Source organism: Ochotona princeps, chromosome 9 (assembly GCF_030435755.1).
Source record: "Ochotona princeps isolate mOchPri1 chromosome 9, mOchPri1.hap1, whole genome shotgun sequence".
Classification (NCBI taxonomy): domain Eukaryota; kingdom Metazoa; phylum Chordata; class Mammalia; order Lagomorpha; family Ochotonidae; genus Ochotona; species Ochotona princeps.
In genome coordinates, this window is record NC_080840.1 from 29,616,217 (window position 1) to 29,635,080 (window position 18,864).

The 18,864-nt window shown below is 36.7% G+C and overlaps 1 protein-coding gene across 8 annotated transcripts in view; it reads right to left on the reverse strand.

The window, feature by feature from the left end:
• The window catches only part of RIMS2 (regulating synaptic membrane exocytosis 2), a 506,806-nt gene that overhangs the window by 241,569 nt on the left and 246,373 nt on the right, over positions 1-18,864 (reverse strand). The gene's annotated exons all lie outside the window — the stretch shown is intronic.

The window sequence follows — 18,864 nt, forward strand, 5'->3', positions numbered from 1 at the left end:
GGAAAAAACACTGAAAAAGGATGACAACAGAGTGAAGATAAACACAAAAAATCCTCAGAGTTATATAGGAAAGGACAAAGCACTATTAACAAAGTAATAATTTAGACTACAACAAGACCTTCTTTAGATTTTGGAGTCAGAAAATGCCTATAAAGATAATATTTAAAATGAGATTAGATTTAAATGATGTGACCTAACAGACAAATTGGTAAGCAGAGTAAAAAAATAAAAAATAAAAGTGGAGCAAAGAACATTCTAAGAAGCATCAATACATTACTGCAAAAGAACTGCACACATCATTGCACCACAGGCAGGAAGTATGAGGAAGAATATAATGCTAAATGGAAGTGGTAAGGCAGCACAGGCAAGCTCTTTTGATGTCATATTAAAGGTCATAAATTTCACCGCTGAAGAAGTGTAAGTAAAATGGTGATACAGTCAGATTTATATTTTTAAAAGATCAGCGTAAGTACATACTTGGTTGGAAAAAACAACTTGTGAGACAGGTGATAATTACTTGAACAAAAGTAATAACAATGCACATGGAAAAAAAAAGAATTGAGAAATATTTTGGAGATAGAAACATTAAAATTAAGGACTGAAGTAGCAAGTTAACACCAAGTGTTCAGCTTTAACAACTCAACAAAAGGAAAGATTCATGGTATAGAGAATACTAGAAGAACACATTTTCTCAGTGAAGCGGTAGGTCAAAAAGACTCTAGCTCACAGAATCTACCATGTCATAGAGTAGAAGATACATACATTCCAGGATATATAAATTATTTTAAAAGGGCATCACGGGGCCCGGTGGCATGGCCTAGCGGCTAAAGTCCTCACCTTGAACGCCCAGGGATCCCATATGGGCGCAGGTTCTAATCCCGGCAGCTCCACTTCCCATCCAGCTCCCTGCTTGTGGCCTGGGAAAGCAGTCGAGGACGGCCCAATGCTTTGGGACCCTGCACCCGCGTGGGAGTCCTGGAGGAGGTTCCGGGCTTTGGATCGGCACAGCACCGGCCCGTTGCAGCTCACTTGGGGAGTGAAACATCCTACGGAAGATCTTCCTCTCTGTCTCTCCTCCTCTCTGTATATCTGACTTTGTAATAAAATAAATAAATCTTTAAAAAAAAAAAAAGGGCATCACGTAATTTGTGAAATATGGTGATTTATTTGATACGTTATTTGAATATGTACAAGGTATTCAAACGAGCAACTAAGAGATAAATCAATCTGGATGTACTCAAGCTTAGAAAAAGCTTTAATGTAGAAGATAAATTGGAAATTATTAGCATTCAGACAGGGAAAACAAGATCCTATGGAAACAGAGAACAAAATAAGATATGAAGAACACATAGACCCAATTCCTAGATCTAAGTCTGATATCCAGACTTGTATTTGAGAGTAACAGAGAGAGAGGGTTATTGAGTAAGCAGGTGCAAAGCAAGAATAAGGAAGTATGGAAAAGCAAAATCTCTAAATCAAACAGGACAGTTTTGTAAAAAGAAGGAACAATCAAGTACATTCAGCCACATTAAATGACTTCTAAAATGAGAATGTGAAATGTGTACATTTGATTTGTCAACATAAAGATCAGAAATAAGAAACAGCCATTTAGATTCCAAACGAAAAAATCAGATCAAAGGGACAACAACAACAAAAAAGATAGGTGAAGAAGTTGAAAAACGGATACACATGAACTAAAAGGGAGTTTCAAGGTGAGGTCCACAAAAACAGTATCATCAGCATCAACTGGAACCACTTTGAAAATAAGACACAGGGGCCCTAGATTAGGGAGGGGCACAGAACTCCCAACAGGCTTGACCAAAAGAGATTTTCACCAAGACACATGATCATCAAGCTCTCTTCAATCGAACATAAGCAAAAAATCCTTAAATGTGCACATGAAAAAAAAATCAGTTGACATATAAAGGAATGCCAATTAAACTCACAGGAGATCTCTCACAGGAAACTCTACAGGCAAGAAGAGAATGAAGAGACATATTCCAGATTCAAAAAGAAAAAAATTGTCGGCCTAGGATAACCTACCCAGCAAAGCTCTCCTTTGTCTTTGAAAATGAAATAAAATTCTTCCACAGTAAAGAAAAGGTAAAAGAATTTGCCTCTTCAAAACCTGCACCATAAATGATACTTCAAGATGTTCTCTTCACAGAGAAGAGGAATAGCACCCACCAAAACCAAAGGCAAATGAGAAGAACATCCCAGTAAAATGACAACAGAAGACTAAACCAATGAACAACCCATTCCTAAAATCACAGGACCAAAGTACTATCCATACATACTAACCCTGAATGTTAATGGTTTAAGCTCAATCAAACGTTACAGACTAGTAGACTGGATTAAAAAACAAAACTCATCTATTTTTTGTCTAGAAGAGACACACTTTACCAACAAAAATCAGCAGAAACTATATCGCATAGGATTTGGATGTTTTCTGTTAGTTTCATCTCTTCAAAATACTTTCTTCTGATTAAATCATTCAATGACTCGTAGATCATAGAGTAGCATCATTTTCTTCAAGAAGGTTCTTGATTTTCATTTCTTCAGCTACACGTTAGTCATTTAGTAGCATGTTATTTAACGTCTTGGTATTGTTAATTTCTTTTTCTCCTGGATGTTGATTTTGTTTTGTGGCTCTTCATTTAAGGGGATGTATAGTAGCTGTGTAATGGAGACTGTCATCTAGTAAAATGTTATTTAACTTCATGGCATTGTAAATTTCTATTTTTCTTTCTATTGTTGATTTTGTATTATGACTTTTCATTTGAGGGGATGTACAGTAGTTGTGAAATGGAGACTAACATCCAGATGTGAGGATACAATGCAGTATGCATTTCTACTTCCAAAGATGGTCTTATAATGAAACTGTTTACTATATTTTGACAATAGGATTCTGGACTCTCTGCCATTGTCCATGCCCACAATGATGGACATATGACTGTGCATGAAAAACTATACTTTAGTAATGATATGGAGGAACTAAACGGGGGGTGGGAATTGGGGCTAACATAAGGGAAATACCAGGAGCCTATGGAACTGTATCATAAAATGATAATAATAATAATAAAATGTAAAAAAATTAAAAATTAAAAAAAAAAGACACAGGGTCCTGCTCAGTAACTTAGGGGCTAAAATCCTTGCCTTCCATGAGCTGGGATCCCACATGAGCGCTGGTTCGAATCCTGTCAGCTCCGCTTCTCATTCAGTTCCCTGCTTGGGGCTTGAGAAGGCAGTTGGGGGTGGTCCAAGGTCTTGAGACCCTGCACTCATGTGGGAGACCTGGATCACATATGGACACCAGTTCTAATCCTGGCAGCCCGGTTTCCCATCCAACTCCCTGCTCCTGGCATGGGAAGGCAGTTGAGGACAACCCAAAGCTTTGGAACCCTGCACCAACCTAGGAGACCTCTAAGAGATTCCTGGCTCCTGGCTTTGGATCGGCTCAGCTCCAGCCATTGCAGTCACTTGGGGAGTAAATCAGTGGAGGGAAGATCTTCCTCTCTGTCCCTCCTCCTCTGTGTATCTCTGATTTTCCAATAAAAATAAATAAATCTTTAAAAACATATATAAAATTGAAAATAAAAAAGTTTCTTTTAGGGAGGGCACTCCATCTTTGGATAAAACACCTTGGGAAGTGTTCGCTCAAGCTCTAAAAAGAAGAAATAGTTACTTGTTTGTTTATTTATTTATAAAACATGAAGAAAGATTTTATTCTTCAGTCTGTGAACTATCGAATTTATTAACAAACTGTCTGATAACATAAAATAATTGTACTAGTACAACTCATTGAAACAAATGAAAATGAATAGGCTAGTGAATTTTTGTGCCCATGCCTGGATGCTTAGCCAAAAAAATAGATTTTTATTTCAGAAAACCTGCAGTCCTTGCCAAATGTATTAGTGTTTTATAACAGAGCATTAATAATCTTGTGTGTTAGGGAATATAATGGAATACAGCCTGAAAATCAAAATTCTTGACTGCTTTACATAAAATAAAAATCAGTTCATATACCTTCTTCTTCTAATATGCTTTCATTGTATCAAGAGAGGAGAAATAAAGGGAAGTCAAAGCAAAAATATCTGATTGGCTCCCTAACCCCCAGAATACCATGTATGATAGGCAGGCAGTAAATATTTTTTGAATTAATGAGAATTAATGTCACCATAGTAATTTAATAAAAAAGAATATAAACCATATAGAAAATAGTCCCTTAAAGCAGGAGTATCAGTATGTAGATCATAGACTTATCACTTGTCTTTATATTATATGTTTTCAAAAGGCAAAAGTAATATAATAAATATTATCTTTAGTAGAAGTACACAAACATACTGGTGGACTTTCTTGTTCTACAATAAGAACTAGAAGACATAAGAGCAACCAAAGAAAAATTTTACAACTGAAAAAAATGAAGCAAATGCATAAGCTCAGCCACACAATGCAGAGCACAGAGGAAAAATTCAGTGATTTGGAAGACATAATAGCAGAAACTACTCAATCTAACAGACACGAAACATATCTTTAAAATAAACAGAGCCTCAGTACTACAAGAAAAAAATTAACATCCCTTTCATTGCATTTCAAAAGGAGTGGGGTGGAGCATGGGGAGGGAGCGAATCAAACTACAAAACCATGCATAGACATAAGCACTAAAAACGTTCCAAATCTGGCAAAAGATATTAAAGATGGAAAAAGCTTTGTAAATAAGAGGTGCCCAAAGAATCTGTGCCAGGACATATCACAATCAAAGTTAGAACTAAAAACCAAACATCTGGAAAGCAGCAAGAAAAAAACACACCTTATCTAAAGGGGAAAAACAATTCAAAAGACAGCAGATTTCTCATCAGAAACCTTGGAAGCCAGAGGAAGTGGCAGAGTACTTTCCAAATGCTGAAATAAGAGAAATGCCAACCTGAATTCTAAATATGATGAAATTATCTTTAGAAATGAATGACAGACTTTTAAAAATTCTCAGACCAAAAAAATTAAGAGAATTTGTCATCAACATATCCTGAAAGAATTGTCAAATGAAGATCTGGAAACGAGAGGAAACAAAACAGAAAAAAAAAAAACAGACAATAACAACAGTAGTAAAGAATATGATAAGAAAAAACATTGGTAACGATTATATTCTTAGCTGAATTTCAACATAAGTAGAATGTATTGAATTGTACACCTGACATTGTATAATGTATTATTTAGGACAGCCAATAACAAAGAAGACTAGGAGGTAAAATACACTTTGAAAATACTGTTGATACATAAAAGTACAATTCAGAAAAATGCTCAAATAATCACATAAAGGTAAGAGAAAGAAAATGAAAAACAAAAAGGGAAGAGATCTTCTATAAAATATGAGCCTATGGAATTCAAAATTGTAACAATAAGTGTATGCGATGGCTAAGTGGAACTTCTTCTGAGAATTCACTGTTAGTTGAATATCTGAAAATCAATGTATTCTGCCACAGTTTTTTTTTCAGCTTTAGACTGTATTTAGGGCATTCAGATTGAGGTTGCTACAAAAATAAAAACAATTTAAGACATCTCTATTTTGTCTCTTTTGATTAATTTTTTTCTTACATTAGGTGAACAAATTTCATGTAATTCATGCATACAGATTTAAGTGCATATGATACCTTTACCTCCCTCATGCCACAAATTTCAAAGCATAAAAATCACAAAATCCTCTCTATTGATCACGTTTGCCGAAAAGCATTTATGAGCTTTGAAAAAATCCCTTGAGGGTAATTTGATAAAATTAATAAGGAACAAAAACAAAGGACCTGTGGCTAAGAACATACTTACTGAAGAAAGACTTAATGTTTCACATGAAGAGAAACTTCATTTATTTGTAAAAAAGAAAAAAGAACCAAAATGCCCTTCATTATCTGCATCTATACCACTGAAAGCTATGTATGACAGAAAAACACAGCTGATATATACAACATGGAAAGACCTCAAGGGCTTGACAGTAATTAGAGAAAAAAATCTCCAATTATTACATACATGTAATTTCATTCACCAAATTCTTGAAATAATAACACCATAGGGTTAGAGAGAAAAAAAAGTAATAGGCAGAAGTTAGGGGAGGAAATAAGAGAAGGACGTCATTATGAAAACAAGATCTTTGTAGGGAAGTGGCACCATGAGTACATAAACAGAAAACATGTCCTCAAACTATCCTATACACACACGTTTCCAATGTCAGCTTCCTAATCTTGATATTGTACTATTACTGCGCAAGGAAGAACTATCAGGGAAAACCGGGTTTGAAAGGCATATGCGATCTTACTGCTGCTTCCTATAAATCTATATTTACTCTCTAATTATTCCTAAGAAAAAATTAGAATTGATGTGCTGCTGCTTAAGAAAATCCTGAGTACCAGCTGTCAATATGATGTAGAAACGATCAAGTCTTCAATCGGGCAATTTCAGCGAGAATACATGAAATCATAGTTAACAGATATTTAATGATTCTATTAGTATTAAAATTATACAAGTATAAGCAATATAAATATAATACAAAAAATAAAATATAAAATCTTTAAATTTTCTCCTTCACTTAATTTGATAATAAAATAAAAAGTAATTTAAATTGTGTGCATAGTTTGTCTATTGTAAAATATGGCAGTTGTCTGTGGATCCGGGTCTTCCTGGACTATGCCACTGGACATGAGGGCACAGCATACTGTGACCCGGGGAAATCGGCAGGGGGCTTGGCAAACTAAGACCCCGTTTTGACCTGATGGCTGACAGGCAGTCCAGGACTGAACATACATATCCCGTTTTCCTCTTCTTGGAATGTCCTCACCTTGCAGCTGGAAAATGAGAGAACCAATCAGGGGCCGCCGCGGTCAGGTCAGGCTCACTGGTTGTTCTCATCAGGAAAGATTGTACCTTTAAATTGATTGGTGGTTGTGGGTGGTGGGGAGACAAACTAGGTTGCTGTTACTGGTGCTTGGAGCTTTTTATAAGCTTCACTGTTAGAGGCAATAAACAAATCAGCTGACTAACTTCTGGTCGTATCTTTTCTCTGGTGGTCTTCTGCCAGGTCCCCATTGTCTCACCTTGGGATCTTCTAACAGGACTGCGAAAAACAGCCTCAGGGAAATACCTACAGTCATTCACTAAGGTAACAGCCTAATAGTCACCTAATATAGTTGCTTTTCCTGCATCTCTAGGGTCAGTAGGCCACAGTCCCCAGGCCTGCACTTGCAGCGTGCATCAGACTGGGAGCGTGCTTGGGGCCTACAGCCAGAAGGCCAGGACCCCAGCACTGCACAAGGACCAAGTCCCACTAGTGGCTTTTGGCATTAGCAAGCAGCTTATGCTATCACACCCAGTTGGCCTCCGATGTGTCAACCCATGGGTGTGTGGCCTGATCACAGTGCACATGTCTCATGTTAGGACACCTTCATGGCTGACACCTGCACAAAGAACAGCAAGCCTAGGACCAAGTTTACATGGAAGGTAAGTCGGCCTACTCTTGTGAATCAACTGAAGACCTAAATAACATTTTCATAAGAAAAAAAGTATGTAAAGCCTTTATCCTTGCAATATCAAGGCTGCTGCAGGTTAAGGTAGACATGTATTTTTTTTTTCTTAACTGTTCTCATGATTCTCTCTGGAAGCTGCTGTTGATAGGAGAATTCCTTAGTGAATTCTTCTAATAAAATAACAGGAGATATCAGCATGTCATTAGGAACTAATCCTAAAAACTTGATTAATTATTTTAGGCATCTGGCTTACTCTTAAAGTCAACTTCTACAGCAGGTACCTAAGTCCTTGGACACTGCCGTCTAAGATAACATGTCTTAGAAGATAAAGAACAAGGAGAGACTTGTGCAATAATTAATGGAATCTGTCCCCTATACGCTAAAGGTAGTCTGTTCCCTCAAAGAGATAATAAAAATCTTTGTGTTCAAGTTAGATTGGCAATCCATCATCACTCAGTATTTGGGAAATAATAAAATATAATCTTCCTTTCTTAAAGAGCACTTCACCTGCAATTTGTTGCTTTCCATCTTTGCTCATGTTGATTGATTAATTTGTCTATTTCAGAAATCAACAACTTCTCAGAATTGTGAAGACAGTGTGGGGGACACAGCCACAAGCACTGACTGGAAATTCTCTGGCTCATGAGATGGACTCATCAGAAGAGCTATGGGAAGATTTCCAAACCCAGGACAGGCAAGTCCTATATGGCCAACCTCCTGGAAGCAACTACAGAAGATGTGATGAATTTGCATCCTTAAGATTAAAGGTTGACAATTCTCTGAAGGAAAATGAAATGGGCAGTTAGGTACTGAAATTAGGGTCAGGGGTTGGAAGTCATGCCTCTTCCATCCTATTAAAAAAACAGTAGAAAAATCTTTTTGGTGGTAATCCAACCTGCCTACCTGTCAATCAAATGACCCCTCCACCACGATGTACTTCCCCTCACTGGGGAGGTGGGGGTGGTTCAGGTAACCATTCCCATTTCCAGGCCCATCAGAAGCCTGGCAACAAGTGGAGCACTCTGTCTTCTCACTGACACAGAATGGATGGTAGAAACATTTCTCTCTGCTGCGTTTCTCCTCCCATCTCACTTTACCCCTGAACATAGTCCAAATGCAACTGTGATTCTTTTACCTTTAAATAAACTTTATTTATATATATATAATTACTTTTCATTGCTTTGGGTCAATAATGTTTTTAAAATTATATCATATGCTATACAAAGGCATTATCCAACAACTGTATTTTAACCTAATCACATTTACAAAGTCACAATGTGTTGTGACAAAAGGAGTTTTATACATGGATCTAGAAAATATGCTTTTAAGTATTAACTCCAGCCTTATTGATCTTACCAAAAAAAGTATCCATTTCCTCTGACACTATCATGTTACAGAGATAAATGGCAAATCAAGTGAGGAAAAGACAGAAAGAAGGAGAAGGTCACAGAAACAGGGTGGATATCTGAGCCACAAGCACCAAGAGATATGAAAAGTTTTAATAAATAAACAAAGCAAATTCAAAAATTTATTAGACATGACATGTTGTTTTACACAGTAATCTATTTAGCCCTCATAACAAGCATTAATTGGATAATAATCAATCCGTTTCAGGCAAAGAAATGAGAGGTTGATCGCTTCTCGGCCTTTTGGCTAAGATCAAGTGTAGAAATGAGAGGTTGAAATAAATTGTCACAGATCATATAAATATGATATAATAAAGTCATAATTAAAAACCATGTAGTCTGCCCCCCCCAAAAAAATAAATGCTTAAAATCTATGGGAAAATTAAGTTCTGTGCAGTGATTAAGAGTAGTTAGGGGTGGGAAAAGCAGAGACATGTTAAATAAGGGGAACCAAAACATGGTTAGATGGAAGAATGAGCTCCAGCATTCTATAGCACAGCAGGGAGACTGATTCACCATAATGTATAATTTATTTCATGAACAAATAGAACAGAGGAGCTGAAAGATTAAAACATGAGGTAAAGAAACAAAGGAAAACATTAATTACCCTGGCTTGATTTAGTATTGCACACATTCACTGAAATATCAAACAATAACCCACACTCAAGATGGTAACGCTGTATCATCTGCTTTGAACTTCCCACACTGACTACATGTATTGAATTATCACAAATTTCCCCATTTACATGTACAATTAAACTAATTTCAAAAGACAAAGTCTATGACATTATTACCCTACAAACTTAATCTTATTCAGTACCTTAAGGGTCAGACAATCCATCAACCTCTAATTTATGACATTAAAGTAATCTTAATTAGGTAACTGCTTTGAAAAGTATTTTGAATAATTTTAAGAAGCCAACCAAAAAATTATTTTAAACGAAATTAACCTAACACTAGAAGAGGTAAGGACAAACTTAACAAATTCATCATTAAAATTTTCAAAAATATCAATCCAATCAGAATACATTAATTTAATGTGAATTGAGGTAATCCAAAGCTTATAATGAACAGCAGATCCATGATAATGGCTTTCACCAATTCCTATGAAGTCTACTTGTCATTATAATCCAATTGTGTTCACACAGTTTTAATTTTCTTTCATTTCTTTAATAACTTGTTTTCTCTAATTAGTACTATTTAGTACACTCAGAGTTTTAAAGCCAAAGTAAAATAATTACTCTTAGTTCAGATGTAATTGACATAAGCCATACAATATAAAGTAAAATGAAATTATAAAACAGTTCTTTCATTCATTATTACAGACAATCACTCATTAATTCTAAAAGTATTTGTTGAAAACCCATATTTCAGGATAATTGTCAAGATAAAAAAAGGGGGGACAAGCTTGTTACTGTCAACGGGACTATGTTTTAATAGAAAATTATGAAGCTCACTCCTATGATATCCTAATTTAAATAATTATTCTAATGCAACTGCAATCCATATAACTTATCAGGTGGTTTTTTTTTCTTTTCATCATCTCTCAAGTCATCTTCACTTCCTTATACACAGAGTTCAAATTCTCTTGGTTTATTATTAAAAATCATAGAAACCCTTCTAGGTTCTGTCTTTCTTTACTATTCCTTTGGCAAACTCAAAATACTGGTAAAATTTGTCACCTCCTTTATGTTTTGACCCTGGTAACTGGATATGCTTAGAAAAAAAAACTCAAGATAGATTACCAAAATTATAAATTTTCAACCAAGTTTGTTATACTTTCCTCATTATTTATATCCGTCATCAGCCATAGAATTCTAACCTTCTTTCAAATCCTGATTCTCAGATAACAGACTTTTTACCTTTTCCAATTCTAGAAAACAGAAATAATAAGGTAAGACAAACTGCACTCTTAGAATTAACCATGCTTATCAGTCTACATGCTCCACATCCTTGAAATTCTTTCTTCAGCTGGATTCTGGAACATCAGCCTTTTCCTGCCTATTTCTAATCGATGAGAAGTTATTCTCAATGTGCTTTGTTCATTTTTCCTTATCTCCCTCTAATTGTCAGAATATTCCAGAAACTAATCTTTAGATAACATCTTTTTCCCTTTAAAACAGACCCTCATCACTCCCTTCTAGGTTCATAGCTTATTAATAATAATAATAATATTTTATGATATAGTTCCATAGCCTCTGGGATTTTCCTCACTCCCCATACCTCCTATACCTACTGATTTCACCTATATTATTATAATAGATTAGTCCTTCAAAAACAATCATATACACAAACTGAATTATACAAGTTTCAGATCAGAATATCAACTCATCATCTCTACTCGGAAATGTAAGAGGAAAATCAAACTTATGTTGAAACTAAAAATTCTTCCCACCTCCCAGGAAAAATAAAAAAAACTTTATTTACCACAAGTTCCATATGTTAATTAATGGCATCAAAAATGGCATAAAAAAATCCTTACTATCATTCTTCACTCCTCTCAAACTCTCACACCATACCTTTAAGACTTAAGGAAATTTTGTTGGTGTACTTCCAAAATACATCCAAAATCTGAATGATAATGAAATAAGGCAGGTAGCTAGATTTGGGCCATGAGCTGCAAGCCACACCTTCCATACCCTATATCATCCTGCCCACCTATCCATCAGTCATATAACTCCCCTCCAGAAAATATCTCTCTTCTCATTGAATTCAAAGGAGGTATTAGGGTATCACTCCTCTTCCAACATCATCAAAGAGGCATTCAAACTGGCTGGTGTGCTTGCTAGCTTTCTCTCCATACCCCACTCCCCACAGACTAGGACAAAACATGATGCTGGGTCACTGTCTCTAGTTCCCTCCTCCACCTTTTCCCTTCCTGTCCCACTCCACTCCTCCACTGTACCCACGTGTTTTCTCACTTTTTTAAATAAATGTGCTCTCTTTGTGCACTGTGTGTGTGTCTGAACTTAGAACACTTCTCTAGCTAGAATCCAAGGACCTGAAATAGGAATTTGGATCTCACCTCCCCCATAATACAATCACTACCAAAAATTGTCTTGTGGACTAAAACTTATTCAAGCTCCTGAACCTTCTCCTAGACTCAGATTTATACTTCCTTATAAAATCTAGTTTTAGGATAGGTTACCCTTCTGCATGCCATGCTGGAATCCCACATAGGTATCAGTTAGAGTCCCAAATGCATACATTGAATATATCTGGAATGGGAATGATGAAGTCTAGAGCCAAGAATTAATCTCCCCCATCAGGGGGCAGGACCCCAACTACTTGAGTCATCACCTGTTACCTCCCAAAGTGTACACTAACAAGAAGCTAAAATCAGGAAAGAACTAGGACTGCAACCCAGCTAACTCCATCAGATAGGGGTTGCAGGTATCCAAACTGGAACCTTAACAGCCAAGCTAAATGCCCCACACTCAAGCTCCTCATTTTTTGGAGGAAATTGAAATGCATAAAATTAAATAACATCCCTAACATTGTATTGAGAACTCATAAGCAGAGCCTACAGTAGAACCCAATATGTGTTTTTAAATCCATTGTTCTTTCATACATACTGTACTGTCTCTGTAATTAATAAGAAATCATACTAATTCTTAAATGGTTTACAAATTTCCTAAGGGGAGGAAATACAAATTTTTTTATCTTTGTATATGCTCTTCTCACCTCAAAGTAATAGAGAGTCTAGCAAGCAGTATTTTTTTCTGAGGCTGACTTTTGCTGCAGCAGATTAGGCTGCCTCTTAGGATCTCTGTCTGCATCCCATATTACAGTGTTAGTTCCAGCTCAGCAAGTGGCTATCCCATTTTCATTTCCTGCTATCCAGAAGGGATGCCTGAATGAAGTTCTGGGCTGCTGTTGTGAAATTTGGGGAGTAAAACAACAGATGGGAAATCTCTCCCTCTTTCAGTCACTGTGCCTTTCAAATAAATAAATAAATAAGCCTTAAAATAAAACAGGAAAACAGGTTGTTTCAATTGACATGCTGCTGTTTATTTTCATTCCAAATTTAGTTTGTTCTTTTAGGAAATTCTATTCAAACTTCAACGCAATGCACACAACATCTTCTTCTGTAATGTCCTCCCCAGGTATTCAGGAATTGTCTATGTTCTGTGAAATACATATATCTCCTTAGCAACAATTTCCACATCTTTCCTGTCGTATTGCTTTTGTTTGCACAGTTATCTGATGAGCAATCATCATGCTCTATCCATCTAGTACATAACAAACTTTTGCTTTACAAAACTGGATTGAATTTGTAACAAGAATGTTAAAGCAGGGCTCCACAGAAAGCACTGGCATAATAATGCCGTGTTTAAGTAAGGATTAAGTAAACTCTGCTATAAATCATCTCTATGTTTTACCGTTAAATTAGATTCTTGTAGAAATCTTACTCTAACATACTTAACAGTTATTTCTATTTAATTACTTCTTACATTAAGAGCTACTTCCAAATTCCTTTCTCTCCATCTAACTAATGTTTCCCAGGTATTTCTTGGGTATCACTCATTTGATATTTTCAAAATCATATTTTTACATCTTTTAATGATTGGAAATCATAAGTAGAGTTAAGATCAATAATCTTCCATACAAAAATAGTAATAACTGTTAAATGCAATTTTTAAAATCAAGACTTTTTTGAAATATGACAAAAAGTGAATTACAATGGACTCTAAGAGCTATTTTTGATTGTTTTATTTGCATACTTCTGTCTATAGTCATGTTTTACTCTTATTTCTCAGAAATCTTAAAAATCTTCCATTGCCTAAGTCAAGGCTATTACCAGAAGTTAAATATAAATTCATACATAACAAGGTTGCACTATATGCTTCTAATTAACTACTTAGTAAAATTAAAATGATAAAATCAAGTTACACACCAATATCTTTCATCATGTAGAAAGTCACATTTAAAATTTAAATTCATGCACTATCAATTTCATAAGTAGGCTCTCAAAATAGAATCCCCATGGAGGGAAAGGGACATTTGGCAATCTATAACATTATATTTTGAAAAGGATTTATTTATTTTTATTGGAAATGGAGACATACAGAGAAAAGGAAAAGGAAAAAGAAAGATCTTCCATCCACTGGTTCACTCCCCTAAACAGCCACAATGGGCAGAGCTGAGCTGATCCAAAGCCAGGAATCTCTTCCAGCTTTGCATAATCTTTTTATAGCTCTAAGATAGCCTAATATTAAACATAAAAAACTTAACTAGCTCTTCCTAATAAACTATCATTCTTGTGTTTACTTAATATTTCTTTTCCCTTAGTGTGCTATTTAAGTAAAAATGATTTGGATTTCAAATTGATGTTGGATACAAACAAGACAATGCATGATTTACCAGCATACTTGAATAGCATAATATTTACACGGAAATACACAAACATGACCAGTGCATTAAGTAGGGACAGTTAACAGAGAAGTAAAAGAGAGAGAAGAGGGCATGATGAGAGGTGAAGAGATACAAAAATAGCAAAAGGAACATACTCCAGATAAAGATACAAAGAAGGCAGTGAAGGGAATATGAGAAATTCAAGTAATGAACAAATTCATATGCAACTAAAAGAAATGGTTCAATGACAAGAACTCTTTCAAACATTTTTCAAAATTCATATAAAAGTAATTGGATTACTAATTATAAATGCACTTTACTCATGCTTAAATAGGCACAAGACCAATGCAAGTTAACTTACAAGGAAGAAGTTAGGTGAACACTATTTATTCATATTTCATTTTTATTAGTTACCATTTCACTTAGATAATTCAGTTTGAGAATACAGAAACATCAATTATGAGATAAAATTAAATAATGTTTTCAATATTGAATCTATATTTGACTATTGTTGTCAGGTCTGTAATTTGAAACTTAGGTTGCTTTATTTAAAGATAGTACACTTTTTTACCTCCAATAAATGTGCTCCATTATGTTGTCTTGATAATACCATCATTATAATCCATCTTTTGTGCTATTACCAATTAAGAAGGGGAAAATTTTGTTCAGAAAAGCAAAAGACTATGTTATTTACATATTTGCTAATAAATATTTAAATGAATGTATTTTTTAATTTATGTTTTAAAGATGAAAAGATTTATTTGAAAACATAATTTGGGCTAATGGCCATTCCTTAATTTAGCCAAACCCCTCCTTTGTATAAAATAGCACTGCATATAACAAAATAGACAACTTCCTATTCTTTGATATATTCTTTTAATTTTTTCTTCATATTGTGCTAAGAAATAATTTACACTGCCTGCAGAAAATTTCATCATAAAGTGAAATACTGTGGTAGGCACTTAGCATAACAGTTCAGATGCAGCTTGGATTTCAGTCACAGCTTCAAGTTCCATTCCAGGGTCCTAGGGCACAGCTAAGAAGCCAGTGACTAATGAAGTAGTCTGGTCCCTGCCACCACAGGAAGACCTAAATTGAATTCCCAGATCCTGGCTTCAGCATGGCCCAGCTCTGACTGCTTTTGGCCTATAGGGAGTAAATCAGAAGATCAGAAATTTCCTTCTCTGTATTTCTGCTTTTCAACTAAATAATTAAAACTTTGAAAGTTAAAGTGAATATTAAGCTATCAACTTCTATTAAATGTTAACCTTGTCATTTCCTAAAAGAATCACTGCTTATGTTACACTATTTGTTGCCAAATTGCAAATATCTTCAAGAATTATATACACCTGCTAGGTCACGTGAGAGCCAGGTTTGACAGTGGGCCAGGATGGGCTAGATTGTAGCACCTAGAGTTGGAATGTTTGCAGGCCACAGTATCTGACTATGCTAGGCCACAGTATCTATCAATGAGTGCCAGGACTGGGACCATCCACGTCAGGCTGAGCAACAGCACCCATTGGCACACCCAAAATCTGGGGTTGGGAAAGGGCAAGTAGGGAAATTTGGGGAATTCCCCTGCTAGGTACAGATCCCACTGGTAAGTACAAGAGCTGAGGTTGGGGGCAGGTCAGGCTGGGTTGCAGTGCCAATTGGCATATGCATGGGTTCAATCTGTTGACAGGCCAGGCTGGGCTAGCACAAACTGGCATGACAGAGAGCTGGAACTGAGAGCAGACTAATCTGGGCTGGGCTGCCACACTTGTCAGCCAGGATGTGTGATGGGTCTCGGGGTAGGGCAGGCTGGGCCAGACTGCCACACTTGTTAGCATGACAGAAAGCCAGGATGTGTGTAAGCCAGCCAGACTAGGCTGAAGCACCCCCTGGCAAATGCTGGGGCTGGATGTGAGTCATCTCAGGTCATACTACAGTAAACACTGGCAGACACAAGACCAAGGGCTGAGAGAGAGGCCTGCTGGGAGAACTGCGGGCACTCCTGTACTGGGCTGCTGCTCCTGCTGGTAAACATAAGAGCCAAGGCTGGGGTCAGACCAGGCTAGTCAGGGCCCCAGTACACCTCAACATACATGTCATCTGGGTCTGGGGGTGGGTCAGGCTGCTAAGCTGTAGCACCCATGGGTATGCGCAACAGCCAAATGAGATGTGGAATAAACTGTACTGGGGTACATCACAGGCTGGCACATGCAAAAACTGGGACTGGTGGCTGGCCTGGTGGGAGTTATTGGTGGTCATCCCAAGTAGAGCATGCACCTGCTAACAAAGGTGAAGACTGGGCCTGTAGTGGGCTGGGCTGGACTAGGCCACAGCACCTGTCAGTTTGCATGGGAGTTAAGGCTAGGGGCAGAACTGAACAGACAGCTGAATCCACAGGTACATGTGTTGACTAGTGTAGGTGATGGGTTGAACCTGACCTACACTGGCTGGCACACTCAAGAGTCAATCCTGAGGTCAATTCAAGCAAGGTTTCTTGGGGGATTTCCAACTAGATTGTTTGACTCAAACCCCAGCCACAGGGAAAATCACAATAGATATGGTCTGACTCTGGAGTGCACGTATCAGGTCTGAGCCTTCTCGGTTGCTCTTGCCTGTGCAGTGGACAGCATGCCCAGATGCACATGGGGACATGACAGTCAGCTCATCTAAGCCAACAGAGGATGTCAAGTGCCTCGTCAAAGGACAGAAAGCAGAACAGATTGGACCACGATCCTGGGGTCAAGCTATGCAGCATGATCTGGGCCTGTAGATGCACTAACATGGACTTGGTCAGCCCATACATCTGGGAAAGATTTTCTCAGCCCTGGTGCAATGAAACCAATAATGTCTCAGAACTATCAAAACTGCTCAGCTAACACCCTTGGAACACTCTTTCCCCATCAGGGTCTCTAAAGCATTATGAAATAACTGTCCCCCATTCCTGAGTGCTGATGTAGTTTGACAGCAAGGAGTGGCCATCTCCCCTTCCTTAACACAGATGAAAAAAAAAAAAAAGAAAGAAAGAAAAGAAGAAAAAAGAAACAACTGTCTCACCTATCTTCTTCTATACCTTGACGCTCCCCACCCTAATTAGAGGACCACATGGACACGCATCCCTCTAACTATGTAAACAAATTCTAAAAATCAAATAAAAGATATTTTTAAAGTGTTTTGTAATGTGGGCAAGTCACACATATTAAAAGAGGAGAACAAACGACTTGTTTAATTTTACCTGAATTTTGATACAAATGTAAAGGAAAATGAAGTATAGGACATAAAAACATAACACCCTATAAATTTGGTAAAGTTGTTATGAAAATGTAATAGAGAAACAGCATCATAGAGTAAGTTTTTTAAAGAAATTTTAAGCACTAAAGATAACTTACTCAATGCATAGAGTGCATAAAATTATACTGACAGTATAATTTCACATGAATGCTGAGAGTGCACAGAGGGAAACGTGGTTTTTAAAAAAGGGAATACAGGAAGGTGATTTAATCAAGAGTGCTATTTAAAGATTGTTATTGCACACAGATTATAGCCACACTAATGACATTGTACCTTAGATTTTCCTGTGAACTATGGTATTAATGTGCGAAATTTTCATTTTATTTTCTTTCAGATTTTAACATATACACATAATTTAACAAAGATGATAGATACATAGAGAGATAGAGAGATAGAGAGATAGATAGATAGATAGATAGATAGATAGATAGATAGATAGATAGATAGAGTGGATTAGAGTTTCCTCTAAAAGATAAGGCTGAGAGGAAGAGCTGCTCCTATACCTTAGAGCTCCCTAGTAGCAATGGGATCCCAAAATAGAGGATAGGTGACAGCAGTTAAATATGGTGGTGAGTGCCAGCATCATTATGAGTGTCAAAGTAGGCGTAGTACGTCACAGGACCTTGATTCACACAGTTATAGAGAAGCTCACTGAGACCTTCATGCCAAGGGTTAAGACAAATGAATGTACCCACCTCGTGTACAATAAAAACAAAATATTAGGATGTTCAGAAGACTAAGGGAAGCAATGTACATGGACGTGCAACACTTCTTGCTCAATTTCCTGACTAAAACAGAGACTGGGTGGGTTTCCAGGAGGAGGAATGCTAACATTATGGCAATTAAACACAGATGGTTTCTCAGGAATCAGAAGACACAGGAAAGAGGAAAAGGTACAAACAACACTTTTTAAGGATTATGGATATGCTGGACCTAGATGAAACTAACATCATGAATCTAGAGTCATTCACAGTCCCTTCAGCCCCTTCAAATTGAGGGTACATACAGACTAAATAATAGATAGAGTCCTAATCCAGGTTTGGCTCACAGTGAGCTCAATGACTCCACTGATTCCACCAAATGGTAATCACAACAGTCTCCAAATGCAAATCTCTGGTATTTGTAATAACCCCTAAATTGCTTTCTTGGATTTTTGAGGTAAAGAAAAATCACAAGGAAAACTCAAGTGAAAATACTCGTACCAAAGAAATAAAGGATGCAAAAATAATGCCCCATGTCATACTCCCCTTTTAATTTACCAGAGTGCCCTCTGAAAAATATTCATTAGTGCATTCTAAAATTTACAGTGGCGT